The sequence below is a fragment of the Quercus suber genome, unplaced genomic scaffold (genome assembly GCF_002906115.3).
Source record: "Quercus suber isolate HL8 unplaced genomic scaffold, Cork oak 2.0 scaffold_31, whole genome shotgun sequence".
Taxonomy (NCBI): domain Eukaryota; kingdom Viridiplantae; phylum Streptophyta; class Magnoliopsida; order Fagales; family Fagaceae; genus Quercus; species Quercus suber.
The window spans coordinates 2009090-2028502 of record NW_027069496.1 but is presented as its reverse complement, the minus strand read 5'-3'; the positions used below and the strand labels follow the sequence as shown (position 1 = coordinate 2028502).

Here is a 19413-nt window from a genome sequence, read left to right as displayed (position 1 = left end):
TGTTGGAGTAAAACTCCTGAATAAGCACGAGAGGACATGTGACTGGGACGTCACATAGTGACTCCCATCCCCTACTGTGAATGATAGGGGGAAGGTCAGTGTTGGCGAAGTCCGCTAAAATGACTTGGCGTTTCGAATGAACACCTCGTCTAAAAAAGTTATCTGAAAATGCCTTGTAGGCATCACCATCATGGAACCGAAGATTAAGAGAAGCAGAATCAGAAGATGAAGAAGCTCCATAACGTAGAGGGTTCCAAGCAGGAGTGGATTTACGCTTAGGTGCCATAGACACTACTAACGTAAACAGAATGAGAAAGAGACAGAATGAGAAAGAGATAGAGAAGGAGACAATCAGAAAAGTCCTAAAACAGTTCACATATATCAAATATATTGAACAATAAGTATGTATGCATAGGGAATGCATGAACATGTGACATGCAAAGTAAAAAGCATCATGGGCTCAGCCCAATCTAATCCTACCAGCACACAAGCATAGAACACACATCTAAATGCATGAAAATACCATTCTAATGCATATGTAATGCATATTTTGAACACATTTAAGTGAAAACCCAACCCAAAATTTCAAGAAAAACTCATTAATTTTGAAAAACCCCAAAAATTTTCAAAAACCCCAAAACCTAATATTCAAAACATGAAATGCATGAATAAAGAAGGAAAAAGAGATCTTACCAAGTGATTTGAAGCAAGGAATGGCCTCACGTGGGTTGAAGATTTTGAGTGAGAAAAAGAGGTTAGGGAGATGAACAGCCACGGATAGGTCGAGAGAGATCTAGAAAATGAAGTTCAGATCGCGACAGCAGCTTAAATAGGAGTGTCAGTAATTCTCGATAGCTGAGGTGTCGAGAGGTATCGAGGAAGCTGTCGAGGAAATGGTCTTCAATAGCTGAAAGTGTCGAGGAGGTGTCGAGCCAGCAGTTAAAAGCAATTTTTCGAGAAGTGAAAAACACAAACATGAATGCAATCCAACATACACCTCAACCAATGATCCAATCAACATATTAAGATCTCAAAATCATCTCTCAGCAAAAAAAATTTAAGCACATGGATCCTCAGAAACACACACACACACACACACAACAAGTCTAACCAATTTTATTTTTCAAAAACAAGTCAAGACAATTTAGTGAGCATACAGTAGCACATGTAAACACTTGTGATGGCCAAATCACATTGTACCTGCATATGTATTAATAGTAGCAAAGAATATTACGTGTTGTGTGTGAAAAATATCGCAAGATTGCATATGTGTATACATGTTATGACGATCTGAGATATGAGAAAATAACTTTAATTCACACACAATCATAACTGTTTGATGGGGACTATTACCTTCGAGGTACATCCTATAACTCCCACATCTCCTAGAAAACACGCTTGCAATCATATTTAAAGCATTTTTAATCTTTTTTCTTTTTGTTTTCTTTGCATATTTTCTTTTATTTAGCATATCATGTATAGGCATATAGAAGAGGAAAAAGAAATACCCAACATGTAAAGTATAGACATTGCACTTTTGCTATGCCGAAGCATACGGATGTCTTTGACACTGCACTTTTACTATGCCAAAGCATACATGTGTCATATTATGATTGGCATGTAACAGTGATGAAATGGTTATTTATGCCTTTCTCTTAGGATTTTTTAGTCCTACCCGACAAAAAGAGTGATATGAGTGTTAAGTTTAAGAGATAACTTAATTTTACTCATTACAAACAAGAGCCACAAAACTCACTTGCTTAATTGTGCATGGAGATGCTCATCTAAGCTATAAAAGATACAAAATTTAGAAATTTTGTTTCAATGGCCATCCAAGGTACACAAGTACCAAAGTACACAAAACACACATTGTTTTTATATTTTTCTGATTTTTCAATTTTTTTTATATCAAAAATAAAATAAACAAAACTGAAAGTAAACACACAAGAACATGTTAAACAAAACAAAGCATAAAACTAGACTGACTCAAAGATAAATGCAAAACATACAAGCAATGCAACAAACAAGAAAAACAAGAAGATAGAAGAAAGTGATAAAATCACTTAGAGTCCTTTTTCTTCCACACCCTGGAAGAGCATTTCTTTTGATTGAACCCTTGAACTGGCTATGAGGGGGAAGAATTGAAACTGTTTAAGTTCGAAACGAACATAAGGGCTTTAAAAAGATCTCCAAGAGGAGCCAGAGAGGATTGAGGCTAATTTTGGCTTCTAGATGCTATCATGCCATTGCTCTTTTAAGTGGCTAGCCACTTATAGCAATTTAGTCGAGTATGACCAGCAGCTCCACAATGATGACAGAGATGCTACTTCTTTTATTTAGACTTTTGAGAGTTAACCTTCTTAGCCCTAGGGTTTTTAACATCTTTCTTATCCAGTTTAGGGGGTGCTTCTAACATAGATTTACCCTTATCTAAGTTCTCACTAGCTAATTCAGTTTTATCATCAGTGTTCTCAATATCGGTGTTATTAGCAGGAGAAACAAAAACAGTAGCACTAGTAGAAGCAATATGAGAGGAAGAAAGCCCATACCCTAAACCTATTCGATTCGAAGCAGATTTTTGGATGCTGAGCATCTCATCAAGCTTTGTACTTGAAGTCCTCTCCAGTTGAGCTCTGACTTGAAACAGCTTCGCTTCAAGCTTCTTGGTTTTCTCAGCCGAGAAATTGTTCTCAAACTTTAGTGCTCCGATAGTTTGATTTGCCTCATCAAACTTTGTGGATAACTCTTCATGATCAAGTTTCACATCACTGAGCTTCTTGGTGGCCAACTTATACAATTTCTCATGCTTCTCAGAGAGCTTGTTAAGCTTCTTATAGGCTGAATGGATATCATCTTGATCATTCATCTTCTTGAATTTGGACTCCACCAATTTTTCTTCTTCTTCAACAATCCCTTCAGTAGGATTGACTGTGGCAGTGAAGGCATTTAAGATTCCGTCATCCTCATTGTCAGAATCATCTTCAGGCTTAGTGTCACTCAAGGTTGCAGCAAGTGCCTTACTCTTCCCAATGCTCTTGAGATATGTTGGGTATTCATGCTTCTTGTGACCGAATCCATGACATTCAAAACACTTTGGTCCTGCAGGAACAGTGTACTGACCACCTTCCTTAGCATCCTTTTTCCCTTTGTCTTGCACCTTAGACTGGAAAGAACTGGATTGTTTGTGATCCTTATCGAAGCTCCTCCCATTGGCATTCTTCATAAGCTTCTTGAACTGCCTTATAATGTAGGATTTCATTTTGGAATCTTCATCATCGGATGACTCATCTGTATCATTGCTCTTTGCCTTCAAGGCCATGCTTTTGCCTTTACCCGACTTACCAATCCTAGATAATCCTATCTCGTAGGTCTGCAAGTTTCCAACCAGCTCAATTAAAGGAATCTTGTCAATGTCCTTTGATTCCTCTATAGCAGTAATCTTCGCATGGAATCTCTCAGGTAGAGATCTGAGCACCTTCCTTACAATCTTGGGTTCAGGGATGGTTTTCCTAAGATTGAAGGCTGAGTTCACTATGTCCTTGAGCTTGGCATAGAACTCATCAAATGACTCATCCTCTTCTATCTTTATTTCTTCAAAGTTTGTTGTGAGCCTCTGAAGCTTTGAATCCTTGACAGCCTTTGTGCCCTTATAGGTTATCTGGAGGATGGTCCATGCCTTCTTAGTAGTTTTTGTTGAGGATATTTTCTTAAACTTCTCATTGGTGACCGCACTGAACAACGCATTCAATGCCCTGCTGTTGAAGTTTGCCACCTTGATCTTGGCTTCATCCAAATCGGCCGGCGCTTCCTTTGGCTTAATCCAACCAATCTCTACAGCTTGCCACACATTTTCATCTAAGGACTGCAAAAAAAACTCTCATGCGTACTTTTCAGTATGCATAGTTAGTCTTATCAAATAAAGGAGGTATAATTAACGACTGTCCTCTATCCATGACAAACAGGGGTCAATGGATCAAAACACAGGAAAGATTAAAACCTAATTAGAGTGTGCTTGCTCTGATACCACTTGATAGGCCACACACTGAATGACCCCTTGTGATTAAATCAATTAATTAATTAGCCAAGTTATCAGTTAATCAATTTATCATGCAATTGCGTGGAAGTACAAGCAAATCACCAAACAACTAAATATGCAGCGGAAATTAAATGATATAGTGATTTGTTTACGAATAGGGAAAATTCTAATGGCAAAAACCCCACCGGGTGATTTTCAGGTCACCATTCCTGAAACTCCACTATTATCAAATCAAGCGGTTACATGTAAAGGAATCCCAAATACCTTACCAACCTACAGTTGAACCCTTACCCCAATACCCAATTGGACTTGATCTATAGTGACAGTTCCCCATTTTGATGCACGACTCCCAAGTATGTGACTAACCAATGCGCGGATCCCAGTATGTGACTTCAAACACCAACTTAGAAAGAGAGGTTGGTTGCAAAGTTCTTCAGTTCATCCTACATGATGAAGATCAGAAAGATGCTTGGTCACAAAACTCTTTGGTGCAAATACACAGCAACTTCTTCAGAGAAGATGAAATAGGTCAAGAACTTCGTCTTTGATCATAAATTGCTTGAACATAGTTTGCTTAATACTTTTGCAACTTGTGTACAATTTGACGGCTTTTAAAATAATTCTTTTATATGTCTAGGGTTAGGAGAAAAGAAGGTCCAAAGACACATTCACGGATCTCAAGAAATCAGATCAAAAAATCTGATTTTATGAATCTCGATAGATAGCAGGTGTAGAGGAGCTATCGAGCAGGTGTCGAGCTTTAATGATTTTGCACTTTAGCTTGTTTTTCTTGGACAGACTTGATGACTTCAACACTTGATCTTGAAATCTTGTTTCTTGAAGTATTAAAAACACCTAGAACTACCCAATTACAAGTAGAGTGCGTTTTGTCAAAAGATTAGCCAATTTACATAAATAAGTGACATATGTTCTTAACAAGTGAAAACACATATGTCCTAACAGTTTATGTAATTAATCTTTTGGCAATGAACTTGTTTTGTTTGCTGGCAATTGGTTGGAAATTGTTAAGTGTAGGCAATTTGTTTTGTTGGTTCCAATTGGTTGCATCTGAGTGTACAGGTCTTGTTTTAGGCAGGAATTACAGTTTTGTTTTGGGTAGGAAAGTGTTTAGGAAGAAAAAGAAAATTGCTATAGCCGTGTTTTTGAAAATACGGCTACAGGAAAACCCAATGTCAGGGTCTCTAGCTGCGTTTAAAAAAACGCAGCTCTATAGCTGCGTTTTATACCCCTATAGCGACGTTTTTACACACCCACAGATGTAGGACTTATAGCTGCATTTTGTTTAAAACGCGGCTATAGGCCCGGTTTGGGCTGCATTTAAAATGCAGTTATAAGTTGGACTTATAGCCGCGTTTTATACAAAACACAGCTATAGGTCCTGCATCTGTGGGTGTGTAAAAACGTAGCTATAGGGTGTAGAAAACGTAGCTATAAATTGAGTTTGGGCTGCGTTTTTAGAAATGCAGCTCTAGGTCCTGTAGGGGGCTATAGTCGCATAGGATAGGCCCTGTTTGGAAACGCGGCTATAAAAACGCAGCTATAACCTATAGTTGCGTTTTTAGGGGCTATAGCTGCATTTTTCAAATGCGGCTATAGCTCTCTTTTTTTGTAGTGACTTTTTTAATGATACAATGGAAGCACATATATTCACTTAAACTAATAATTTTGGAGTTAAATTGGCCCTCTCAAAGCTTTCTTTCAATAAAGACTGCAATTACTTTATTGAATTCAAGTACTAAAGAGTGTCTTTGTCAACAACCAAAAAAAAAAAAAAAAAAAAGTACTAAAGAGTGTAATAGGTTTATGTTGAGATAAGAAATTAGAAGAAATTTTAAACATTGGAGTGACCTTTTCTTTGTGCTTATAAAGACCTATTTTCCGTGCATTTTATCACCACACCATACTCTTCTCACTAGAAAGAGAGATATATCTCTCCAGGTTCTCACAAATTCTTCAAAGAATTATGACTATGGTTGTTTCAGTAGTGGCCCCTTGCAGATTTGATGAACTGCTTGACATGGAGAAGAATGGCCCAAGTGAGAGGGCTAAGTGGGTGTTGAATGGTCTCGAGCCCCCAAGTCTAGGAGCGGAGCCAGAGCTTTGAGTTAAGGGGAGCGGCTTTACTGTTGGCTGTATGTACGGTTTTAACATTTGACTCTGCTAGCTTCTACTTTGTTGCTAAGATTTATTTATTTATTTATTTTTATTTTTATTTTTATTTTTATTTTTTGTGTTGGTAAGAACAAAATTATTTTCGTTTAGAATTTTTTAAATGATAGGATTGTTTATTTTAAATAAAATTAGTTAATTGTGTTTTTTAAAAAAAAATAAGTTTTACTATTGGTAATTTTTGTTGTTGAGCTATTTTTTTGGGGCTTGTATATTTTGTTTTAAATTTTTGATCTATAAATTTTTTTATAGTCACTAAAACGAGAAAAATACTAGCGCTACAAACTTTTGTATAAATTATTGATGTAATAAGTATTTACTAGTAAGTAAAAAAAATGATTTGAGTGGTGGATCCATGTGCAAACCAATAATAATTTGCTACCAAAATAGTTTGTTAAAATGTAGTAAAAAAGTTTGTGAGTATAGCATTACTCTTAAAAGAATCAATGATATTGTTTAAGGAAAAAAAATGTAATTTTATAGAACAAAATTGCTAAAATTAATACACACACATATACAATAAAAATTTTTAAAAAAAATTTAGGGGGGCCATTGCCCCACTAGTCCAAAGCTAGCTTCGTCCCTGCCCAAGTCTATGCCATGAGCTCATATATTCCATGAGGGAAACTGTGTTACCCCAAGGTAACATGTTCTCAGCTCTCATGAATCAACTTAGGCCTAAACGCTTGGTCTCAGCGTTGCAACTAGCATTTCCAATTCTTAGTTGGATTCAAAACTACAATATAACAAAATTCAAAGTTGATTTTATTGCTGTTTTAAATCTTACAAGCCTCTGCATTCCCAGGTAAACACAAGTAAAACATAAAAAGGATCTTCATTGAAGAAAAAAAAATTTAGGGGGGCCATTGCCCCACTAGTCCAAAGCTAGCTTCGTCCCTGCCCAAGTCTATGCCATGAGCTCATATATTCCATGAGGGAAACTGTGTTACCCCAAGGTAACATGTTCTCAGCTCTCATGAATCAACTTAGGCCTAAACGCTTGGTCTCAGCGTTGCAACTAGCATTTCCAATTCTTAGTTGGATTCAAAACTACAATATAACAAAATTCAAAGTTGATTTTATTGCTGTTTTAAATCTTACAAGCCTCTGCATTCCCAGGTAAACACAAGTAAAACATAAAAAGGATCTTCATTGAAGAGAAGTACATTTCACAATTAAGATTTTATATTCTAAACTTGACAGTATATAAAGTGTCACATTATTTTAAATTTTAAATTTTAAATTATGTGAATTTAGATTTGACAGTATATAAAGTGTCACATTTTATTAAATGGAGATGATCCTAATAATTATAGACAAAATCTAAACTATGAAATATATTCATTTTAAATGGAGAGGCTTCTAATAATTATGGACAAAACTTGTGATGTATAGTAGTCAATTATTATCTCCATTTAACTAAAGTTTGAGCTGCATGCAGAGTATTGGAGATGCGCCTATGGCAAAGCTTGAACCACAATATGGACTATGTAAGTTGCTTTATTGAACTTGTGATATCAAGATGTTTACATATAGACGTGAACATGTTGATTTTATGTTGAATGAAACTATAAATGCAAGTGCTTCTCTATGTTTTAATCAGATACAAGTGCTGTCCCACCTCTTATTTATGCTGCACTGGGAACTTCAAGGGACATAGTGATTGGACCTGTAGCTGTGGATTCGCTGCTTCTATCCTCAATGATTCAAAAACTGACAGATCCTAGGACTGGTTTAAAGGCTTACAAGAGGCTTCTTTTTACTGCAACTTTCTTTGCTGGTGTATTTCAAGTTGCCTTTGGAATCTTCAGGTGGGTATTAATACCTTCTTGTTACTGATCTTGGTATGTTCTCACAACTGAAAATTTTTTCTTATCAATGATAGGTTTTTCTTTCCCTTTATCTCTTACCAATCTTTGATTGCCACCCCGATTTTACAGGTTGGGATTTCTTGTCGATTTTCTCTCCCATGCTGCTATTGTTGCGTTCATGGCAGGTGCTGCTATTATCATTGGTCTTCAGCAGCTGAAGGGACCACTTGGGATCGCTAACTTCACCCATAATACTGATATTATATCCGTCATGATATCCGTTTTTAGAGGACTTAATAATAACCAGGTAAAGTCATATTCGTGTTACTGATCATAGTCATTCATGCAATGACTATCCGCGTGTATTAAATCATATTATTCATTACTCTGTTTAAATAAGTTACATGAATTTTAAATAACACATCTGATTAAAATTATATATGGATAATCTTTTGAGTTGCAGTTGCTTATAGTTAGAGGAACTTTTTTGTCTGGAATAAGCTGTTGGCTTATCCTTTGTGTTTCTTTGTTTTATAGTGGCACTATCCTAATCTTATCCTTGGGTTCTCATGCCTGAGTTTCATCCTAACTACTAGATTTCTGGTAAGTGCTATTAGCAGTGATCATAGATTGTTCATAATCGATCCAAATTGCCTCTCATGAAGTTGCTTATTCCATCAGGGTACAAGGAACATGAAACTCTTCTGGTTGTCGGTCGTTGCTCCTCTCCTGTCATTTATTTTGTCAACTCTCGTTGTTTATCTGACAAACGCCAAAGACCACCGTATTGACATAGTGAAACAAGTCCAAGAAGGCTTGAATCCAAGCTCGGTGCGTCAGTTACAGTTTGATGGTCCATATGTCGGTGGAGTGGCTAAGATTGGTTTCATTGTTGCTGTTGCTGCACTCACGGTTGGTGTCCAATTTTCAAGTCCATTTGCAACAGTAACAAATGAATATTACAATTATCTGTCAATTGTTTCACTTTATACTTCACCAGTTACAACATATCACGTACCTAATAGACTGCAGTTGATAGGGCATACAGTGGAAGATATTAGGTTGGGACAGAAGATTTTTATTCGCATCGTTTACTAACTTAGTGGCAATTGTCTTCTTATGGATAATTAGGAAACAATGGCAGTAGGTCGATCTTTTGCATCCTTAAAAGGATACCACATTAATGCAAACAAAGAAATGGTATCCTTAGGCTTCATGAACATAATAGGGTCTATGACCTCTTGCTATATTGCAACAGGTAAGTAAGTTTCTCTGACTCTGCAAATATTTTTCCTAATAATATGTTTTAATTTAGAAAAATACAAGCAGGATGACTTTTCATCTTGCATGAAATTTGAGAAAGCCAAAAACGGCCAGTGACTCTCTTCAAAAGCCTTTTTCCTTAAAAAAATCTAATTGAATTGACTTGTAGTTAAATGTTTTACTAACCAAAAACTGCGCAGGTTCTTTCTCACGGACAGCAGTAAATTTCAACGCTGGTGGTGAAACCTTAATGTCAAATGCAGTGATGGCTGCTACTGTTATGATATCGTTGAAATTGTTTACAAGCCTCATGTATTATACTCCAGTGGCAGTGATTGCTGCAATAGCTTGCTTGCACTGGGGCCTTCTTTGGCGTATTGTTCTCATGTGTGGAGGTTGGCCTTCTAGTTGCGGTAACGTTCACTTTTGCCTTTTGACTTTGTATGCATACTTGACTGTAGTACTAGTCAGTTGATGGGCCATAAGAAGAGGATTTTGGGCTCAAAGCCTTTAAACTAAATATATACAATACTATAACCTTAAAATTATGTAAAATGAGCCAGTCATATATATACAATACTATAACCTTAAAATTATGTAAAATGAGCCAGTCATATATTAGCCAGAGAGTCCTTAAATGTAATTGTCCATTAATTCTCCCAATAAGAAAATTTTGGATCTGATTCCTTCCTTACTTATTAAAAAGAAAAAAAAAAAGAAAGTATATTACCTTATGTTTTGACTTACATAGTGTACAAAACTCTTATTTTTATAAGGTTTGAGAGAGATAATAGTAGGCAGTCTTACTCCCAATTTTTTAGAGAAATTGATTTCTAGACTCAAACCACCATTGATTTGTCGCTTTTGGTGGTAAGAACTTGTCATTGCTCTAAGGCTTGACATCTTACCTTATGTTTTGTGTTACACACAAAAAAAAAAAAAAAGGATTTAAAGCTTGCCAAGTTTAACCTTGCTACATCTCACCCCATTAGGCATACATTCTTCTACGACCACACACTTTGTTGAAAGTTTTGCAACAATTGGATGAGATGTGCGACTATAATTGATGAACCATTGATTTTACATGGATCCACTACTTCTTATCATAATTAAGCTAACAATAGAAAATGCTAAAGGTACTACCATTTTTTTTAAAGCTTACAAATTAATGTGATATAAAATTCCAATTGTTGGCACATCTACAATATAATAAATAGGTTTCTTTGCCAAGAGTTTTGTAATTCAATTGAAACCTCTTGGTATTTCCAATAAAGAAATCTAAGCTATAATTCCCTCATGCCTAACATCTAATTATTAAAAAAAAAAAAAATTTGTTAATTACTTTTTCATATTTGTGCTTAAATATTAATACATTAATTTGCAGGATTTATGTAGTAAAATTTGTATTTATTATCCCTAACATTGCTCTATTTTATGCTAATCCCCTAACATTACTCTTAGGACTAAAAAAATTAAGAAAATAAAACGTATATGCAAACAATTGACAAATCCATTGAGATGCTAATATGTGCCAATAAGAATTGAGTCAATTGCAGGTAACAATATCATTTTTGAAGATCATTCTCGTCTCGATTCAGCCAGGCATAGAGAACCTCGGAAGACTTCCAGGAACTGATACATTTTGTGATGTTGATCAATATCCAATGGCTGTTAAGATTCCTGGGGTCCTAATAATCCGAGTCAAATCTGCCTGGCTTTGTTTTGCAAATTCCAATTCTGTTAGAGAAAGGTATTCTATCAGTCATGCTAGTATACATGCACAAATTAAGAAAGAACTGTATTTGCAGAACTATCTTTTTCTACTTCTTTTCTAACGTGTAAATTACATGCATTTGTTCAAGGATCATGGGATGGGTAACTGAAAATGAAGAGGTGGACGCGGAAGGAAAGATCGAAAGGACAATCAAACATGTAATTCTTGACATGTCCAGTACTAAGTGTTTGAGCGAGAAGGCAAAGATTATTGGTTTCCCATTAAGGTTCATGATGACTGAAAAACTAGTGTCAAACTAGTGTTTGGATTGGTTTTTTTTTTTTTTCGTTAAGTTATTAAGTTATTTGTTTATGTACAATTTTCTGAATTATAGTTTTGGTTTTTTGGGTACTAATTTTTGTAAACATTCAACAAATAAATATATATTTTTTAAAAAAGAAAAAACTAATCCAAACCTACAAAGTTACAAAAAACCCATTGAAAAATAATTTAAACTTATTACTTATCCATTCCTTTCATGGGACTTAATAACTTTTGGTTTGTCAGTCATTACAATTTGCATTAGCTATTCAACTAATGGACCATCATGCTGCATTAGTTCTTATATATATATATATATATAGGACGTACTTTAAAAAATTTGGCTTTCAAGAGGTTGGTGATTTTGACTTTCTTTTGTCAATACAAATCCATGTAGGTTTGATGAACATTGACAAATTGGGAGTAGCTTCTCTAGAGGAACTTCATAAGAATCTGGTCTCGCATGGAACGGAGGTATATAAAGCAGTTAAAACCTTTTTTTTTTTTTTGAAAAATCATTTTCACTTGTTCTAATTTGAACATCTCTTTCTGCTCTCTTAGTTAGCAATTGCCAACCCCAGATGGCACGTGATTAACAAGCTATATGTTCACGTAAAATAATCTGCAAGCAGATAGAATCGTAACAAATAGTAAAGTGTTTTTAGAAAACGAATGTCGAACCCATAAGGATTAACTATGTTATTGAATACAGAAATTCACTAAATTAATTACTATTTAGAAAATCGAAAATAAATGGAACATTCTACTATCTGAATTAAATTAAACTATTTAATAAAAAATAAATCTACGAATAAAAAGAATTAACAAAGCGTAAAAATCTAACAGCGTAAAAATATGATAAGAATGGATTTAGAGCAGTTGATTTCACCTAACAAATCCCACACAATTTATTCTTCCTAATTATTAAATTCTAATAATCTCCCGTTGATGATTAAAAATTCCTTAAGTATTCAATATCTTCTCTCGAATAATATCAAAAATATTTTCAAATAACAATTCCATATCTCTATGTGAATTTAATTAATTGAAGACTCATTACATACTTTGAATTTTCTGAAAAATCACAACTAATCGTGGTAAAGCATCTCTACTTTTGCTCAACTAATGGTGTTTAATTCTAAAACTAAAATAACAAATCACCTCTCAGTCTCATTGTAATTCAATTGATCAAACAATAATTCATAAAAAAAAATAATAATAATAATAAGCATTAAGAATAAGAATTAAACACTCAATCATGGAAATATAAAAAATAAAATAACTCAGAAAATAAATTATGTATTCATTGCTAGACTACATCACTGCTATAGAAAATAAAATTTAGTAGTAAAAATATGATAAGAATGGATTTAGAGCAGTTGATTTCACCTAACAAATCCCACACAATTTATTCTTCCTAATTATTAAATTCTAATAATCTCCCGTTGATGATTAAAAATTCCTTAAGTATTCAATATCTTCTCTCGAATAATATCAAATATATTTTCAAATAACAATTCCATATCTCTATGTGAATTTAATTAATTGAAGACTCATTACATACTTTGAATTTTCTGAAAAATCACAACTAATCGTGGTAAAGCATCTCTACTTTTGCTCAACTAATGGTGTTTAATTCTAAAACTAAAATAACAAATCACCTCTCAGTCTCATTGTAATTCAATTGATCAAACAATAATTCATAAAAAATAATAATAATAATAATAAGCATTAAGAATAAGAATTAAACACTCAATCATGGAAATATAAAAAATAAAATAACTCAGAAAATAAATTATGTATTCATTGCTAGACTACATCACTGCTATAGAAAATAAAATTTAGTAGATAATAAAATTGAAAAGAAAACAAATAAAACTTATGTCTTTCATCTGAACTAGTTGATCAACATGAAACTCTTGCTTTTGTCCTCAGATCTTTCTCTTCAGAAAGACCCCCAAAAGCAAATTTTTCTATGCGGCAGCCCGCTTCACAGAAAAATTCTTTTATGCAGCCGCCCCTTCTCAGGTTTCTAATCTCTCTATTTATAAGAACCTTCCAGATTTCCCCAGTCGAATGAAAGTCCTTTGGTCTCATGTGCTTTTGTGGGCCAGGCCTAATCATGCTAATGGTCATATGGCTATTGGTGGGACACATATTAAATAAATGTGTTGCTGTAAAGACCCAAAAAAAAAAAAAAAATCAGCAACAAGTCGTTCACAGAATGACCCACACACAAGGATTGCTTCGGTCTTCAATGCCTCCTCTGTTTCGGTTTTCACAGCTTCTGGGTTTTCTTTCAGATGGAGAGCTTCGCCGGGGCATGGTGCTCTTTAGATATAAATTTGCAGCATTTCCTTTTGTTTGAAAGTTTAAGATGTAGATTAATCTGAAATCTTCTCATTCCTTCAAAGCACAAATGAATAGATAAATATGAATAAAAAAATCAAATCAAATCAAAAGAAATAAAGGAAAACTAACAATTTTAATAAATAAGAGGATAATAAAAATCATGTAAAAATTACACTTACCACTACAATTAGCCAATTTTGAGAGCTAAATTGGAGAAAGGGTCTTCTTGACCATTGGAGAAGCAATGAAAGCATCTTTTATTACTAAAACGGCTATAGTTTAATTCTCAAAAAAAAAAATAAAAGAAGGTTTTGCTCTTACTTTTCTTCGCTTGTCTCTTATGAGGATTAGGCCTGTTCAAGATTTGACTAGCACCGATAAAACCGATTGGCACCGAACCGATCCGACCGATTCCAAGCCTCACTGCAGGTATCCGGCACGGTGATCGGCAGCAATATAGGCAAACCGAAGACAACCGGTGCGACGAGTGGTGGCTATTTTGTACTTCGACGAGAAACTACACCGCACCAGTATATATATATATATATATACACACACTATGATTTAAATATATGTCAGTGTAAAGAGAAGAAAACTGAAAGTTGAAAGCTAGACAGGAAAAATGAAAGCAAGGTAAAAGAAGAACAGCAAGGTAGAAGAAGAACAAGGAAACAACGCTGGGTAAGTGCAGAAAAAAAGTTAGATTTTTTTTTTATAATATATATATATATACACACATAATCTGTCACCAAAACAACGTCGTTTTAGTGTCTGATATTAAATTTTAATACCGGCCCAAAAACAACGTCGTTTTATCATCAGATTAACCAAAAAAAAAAAATTGTAAGCCACTAACGACAACGTTTTAATTTTAAACCCTAGTATTATTTACTCATCTCCTCTCTTTCTCTCCCTCACTCTTGTCAGTCTCCTTGTTCCAAACTCTCAGTCCCAGCAACAAAATCTTCTATTCTTCACAGCTCCTCTCTTTCTCTCTCTCTCCTCAACTTTCGTCAGTTTTTAATGATGTTCTGACTTCAGAGTTCAGATGCTTCTCCTTACAAATGCAATGCTTTCTACCAAGTTTGTTTATATAATTTATTTTCAATGGTGTTTGTTTGATCTTTTATGGGTTTGGTTTAGTTTTTTGTTTGGGTTTTTTATGATTGGAAATAGGTTATGTTTGAGAAAAGATTGTAAATTTGTCTGTAGTTTTCTTTCGTTTTTTTGTAATATTTGGGTTTTTTTTTTAATGAGCATGATGTGGTTTGGGGTTGTTAAATGTATTGTGTTTGGTGCTTGAAAAAATGAGAAATTAACCAAACTAACCGTACTGAACCGGTTTCTTGCACCGCACCTTGTGTAGACTGGTTCTTAACCCTCCACAGATGACGTGCGGCTAGGGATAAGGGAAAACCACCCCTGTAGGTGTCGTGTAAAAAAGCCTCCCAAAACCAGCCGCACAGTACCGTGTATAGCCCTAATGAGGATTGAGGAGTTGAAGTCATCTAATTCCAAGTCATGGTAAGATGTTTTTTTATTTTTATTTTTTATTTTAATGGGAATATAGAGAATTTTTATTAATGTAACGATAAGTTCTACATCATGAATTTGATCAGATTAAAGAAAATGAGGAGACTCTCTAACCAGGTAACAAAGTCTTGGATATCTTTGGCAAACTTATTAGTCAGCTTATATATATGTTGGAATATTGCCTTCTCTTTACACGTGAAATCTCTGTAGTTGAGAAAGAGCACTCTGTAGATAATGTCGCAGATAGTCATATATAGAAGCTTGGTTCTGACCTTCCAGTGCATTGCAGTACGGTCTGTGAGGAACATCTTACTTAATCATAATATTTGATGTGGGAAGCAGAAGCGTCAAGAAGCAGAACACGCCTACTTCTAGAAAACAAGAAACATAACACGTTTGCTTCTGAAAAAAAAACCTAGAATCCACGTGGGTTCTTTGAATCCACAAGAAAAATGGGTCTGGAATTTACTAGAAAATAGAAAGACAAGTCTGAATTTTATTGATTGAATAATTATTAAAAAACGTGTATAGACTTAGAGGCCTATTTAGGCCTCGTTTGGGAGGAGGGAATAGAATGGAATGAAAAGAATAATTTTAGAATATTCATCCCTTTCCTTTTTTGAGAGTTTTAATGGAAGGAATGGACAGCTCATTCCCTTATTTGGGAGTTTAAGTGGGAGGGAATGGAATGAGTAGAAGGGAACACTCATTCCTCTCTATTCCCTTAAAACCTCAAATTTTCATTCCCCCCAAAATTGGGAGGAATGAGAGGGAATGAAATTAGATTTAATGATTTTTTTACTAAAACTCCCAAAATATCCCTATATATTCAACCATTTATTTCAAAATAGAGGTTTAATGGTAATATTGTCATAAAATGATTCCATTCTATTTCCTCCACATTGCTCTCAAACAAGATTACTTACATTCCATTCATTTTCATTCATTTCCATTCCTTTATTTTAAAACATTCAATCAAGGTTACTTAATTCCATTCCATTTCATTCTTTTCCATTCCTTTCCTTTACTTAAATACATTCCATTTTATTCCATTCATTTTCATTCCCTTATGATCATTCAATTCCATTCCATTCCCTTATGAACTCCCAAACAAAGCCTTAAAGGCTTTGAAAACTTTACAGTCAAGAAAATATATTCTAAAATAACTTCTAATTAATACCTAACCATAACAAGAACCAAATTTGACCTAAAAAAACATTAAAAGCACCTAAAAACAAGGAAATAATAACCTTAAACCTAAAATAACGTTTTTTACATAAAAATACCAAGAAATAATAAATTACTGTAATGAAATAGTAAATTGTGTCTTACATCAGACCCCTCCACTTGAAACAAACTCGTTCTCTAGTTCATCTTTGAAATCTGAAATCTTCTATGCCAAGAGAACAATTACTTTGAATACTTCATCTTCATTGTCTTCTTACCAAACTTGAAAGTCATCAATTGATCAACTTGAACTTCTTGTCCCTTGATCTTCATGCAATTAACAAAATTTACCAAATAAGAGTCAATAATCAAATCAAATCTTTCCACCCCAATAAAATCAATAAACTTTGTTTTGATGTCTCCCACCAAAATAATAGGAGCATGAACATTGCAATCATCTAATTTGACTTCATTGAGATCATTGACAACTTCCTTTATAATTTCTTCTTTAATGATTTCTACTATCTCAACCTCAAGAGTTTTTTCTATAATAGGGTCTTCATTAATCTCCTCCACAATCTCGATTTTAGGTTCTTCTTCTATAACAAGGCCTTCACTAATTTCCTCAAAAATATCTATATTTTCTTCTTTGACTTCTACATATTCTTCAAGAACAATATTTTCTTCAACATGCAATTCTTCCTTTAATGGTGAAATATTTGGCTCTTCAAAATAGTTCAAGTATGAACTTCTTGGCCAATAATAATCTTGTATTGTATATGACAAGATTTCTTCACAATCCAAAGGATAAAATTTGATAGCAAGCATCTTTTTCATCCTTGGCCATGAACAAATTTTGTCTTTACCTTGTTGGATTCTATCAGATTGTACTCGTTCCTACCAACGTAAGGCATACTTACTAAGTTTATAAGCAAGTCCAACTTTTTTCTCATACAAATATTCTCATAGTCAAATAAATCCTCTAGATCAAGTAACCAATCAAGAAAATCTTCTTTATAAAAATACCCATTAAAACTTGCAATTTTTCTATAAGGTCTATATGAAATTTGCTTACCAATAAAATATAACCTTGAACGAACAACATGTCCTAGTACATGCACTTTCAAAAGAATGAAACAAAAGAGATCTAAGCTTCAAACATGAAATAGCATGTTAAGCTTAACAAAAGAGATCTTAAAAGAGGGAAAGCTTGTCAAGAAGACTATAACAATGAAAAGATCGAGGTACGTACACAATAGTATCATGATTTAAGGTCTCTTGTTGAGGTAGTTCATTTATTTATTTCTTCTTAATTAGACATGCCATATATTAGCTTATTATAGCTAATTGCAAATCAAGCTTGCATGATTATCTACAAATATGTATATACAAAACATGTTGAAAATATTGCTATAAAATTATTATAATTATCACAATTAATATGGCTATATATATATATGATGAGTAGCATATGTTTCATCGTCATGAATTTGAGAAGTTCTATTAAGTTTCCTAAACTTAAAATGCTAGATGATTGTGTTCACAATATGCTCATGAATTTAAGTCTCAATAAATTTCCTCTATCTCCATCAACTCACCAAAATCTTCTTAAATTGCTTTAAAAATCATACGGTGCAAGCACCTAACAAAGACCACTTTAAAGAAGCATATAGTCAAATAGCTTCAATTTTTATACTCCTCTATGATTCATATAGAATGCACTTCATCTTGTATAGCATGCAATTGCACATTGTCATGTAGCTAGCACTATTGAAGTGACTTAAGCGTACAATTAAAGAAGAAGAAAGAAGAAATCGCTATTACAAATGGCGATGACCATAGTCATCAAAACATGCCAAAGAAAAAAAAGGGTTCCAATCGTGATAGACCATTCCTTTAGTCGTCAACAAACGAGAATTGTAATTTTCACGTTTGAACGGAGGTGAAAACGTGGCCTAGTTTTTACGCTTTCAAAAAATTGAAGCAAAAGAGATCTAGGCCCTAGACATGAAGTATCATGTTGAGCTTAAAAAAAAATTGGAAAAGAGAAGAGCTCGTCATCTTAAAAAAGGGAAGAGCTTGTCAGGAAGATCCTAACAATAAAAAGATCGGGGTATGTGACAAAATAATATCATCATTTAAGGTAACACATTTATCTCTGTATCTTTTATATTGGTCTATAAAAATTTACACCTAGTAAGGTTTCATGCAAAAATGCATGCATTACTAGACAGATCACAAAAGAGGTAAAACTCTAGGATTACAAGGAAATAAGAAAAATGGTCCACCTAGGCTATTGGTAACTTATTATTTATATATGAATTATTCTAAAATTCTTGTTTAACCAAGTCTTGGCAAGTGCATGTGCTACTTAATGTAGATATCAACATGGCCTCAAGAAGGTCCAAAACAACATAGCGTCAAGGAATCTTTCCAGCAACAAGTGACAAGATTCCTTAAATGGATGTACGTCACCAAAAAAATGGCTAAATGATAAGATTCCGCCAAAACGAATGTAAATTATTGACGAAGCCTAAGTGACAAGATTCCTTAAATGGATGTAAGTCACAAAAAAATTGCGAAGTAATAAGATTCTGCCAAGAAGGATGTAAATCACTAATGAAACCTAAGTGACAAGATTACTTAAATGGATGTAAGTCACCCAAAAAAAAAAGGGCAAGATTCCGCTAGACCAATGCAAATCGTTGATGAAGTCTAAATGATGAAGCTTTGTAACTAGATTTAAGTCACCTAAAAGTGGCTAAGTGACTAAATACCCTTAGACGAGTGTAAGCAGACAATAATCCTCACACAAACGTGACAACCAGAAAATGAATGAAAGAAGAAGAATCGAAGTGATAAAAAATGGTCGTTTAAAGAAATCACCTCACTCTTCAACAGTGATAAAAAATAGTCATCCAAAGAAAGCATCTTACCTTTCAGCAATGATAAAAAATGGTTGTCCAAAGAAATCACCTCGCTTTTCAGTAGTAATAAAAAAAAGTCGTCCAAAGAAATCACCTTAC

At 34.0% G+C, this 19413-nt stretch overlaps 1 pseudogene; it reads left to right on the top strand.

Annotated features, from left to right (window-relative positions):
• The first annotated feature begins 6026 nt into the window (after positions 1-6026).
• Positions 6027-13970, top strand: LOC112024943 (sulfate transporter 2.1-like; annotated as a pseudogene).
• Positions 13971-19413: the final 5443 nt, after the last annotated feature.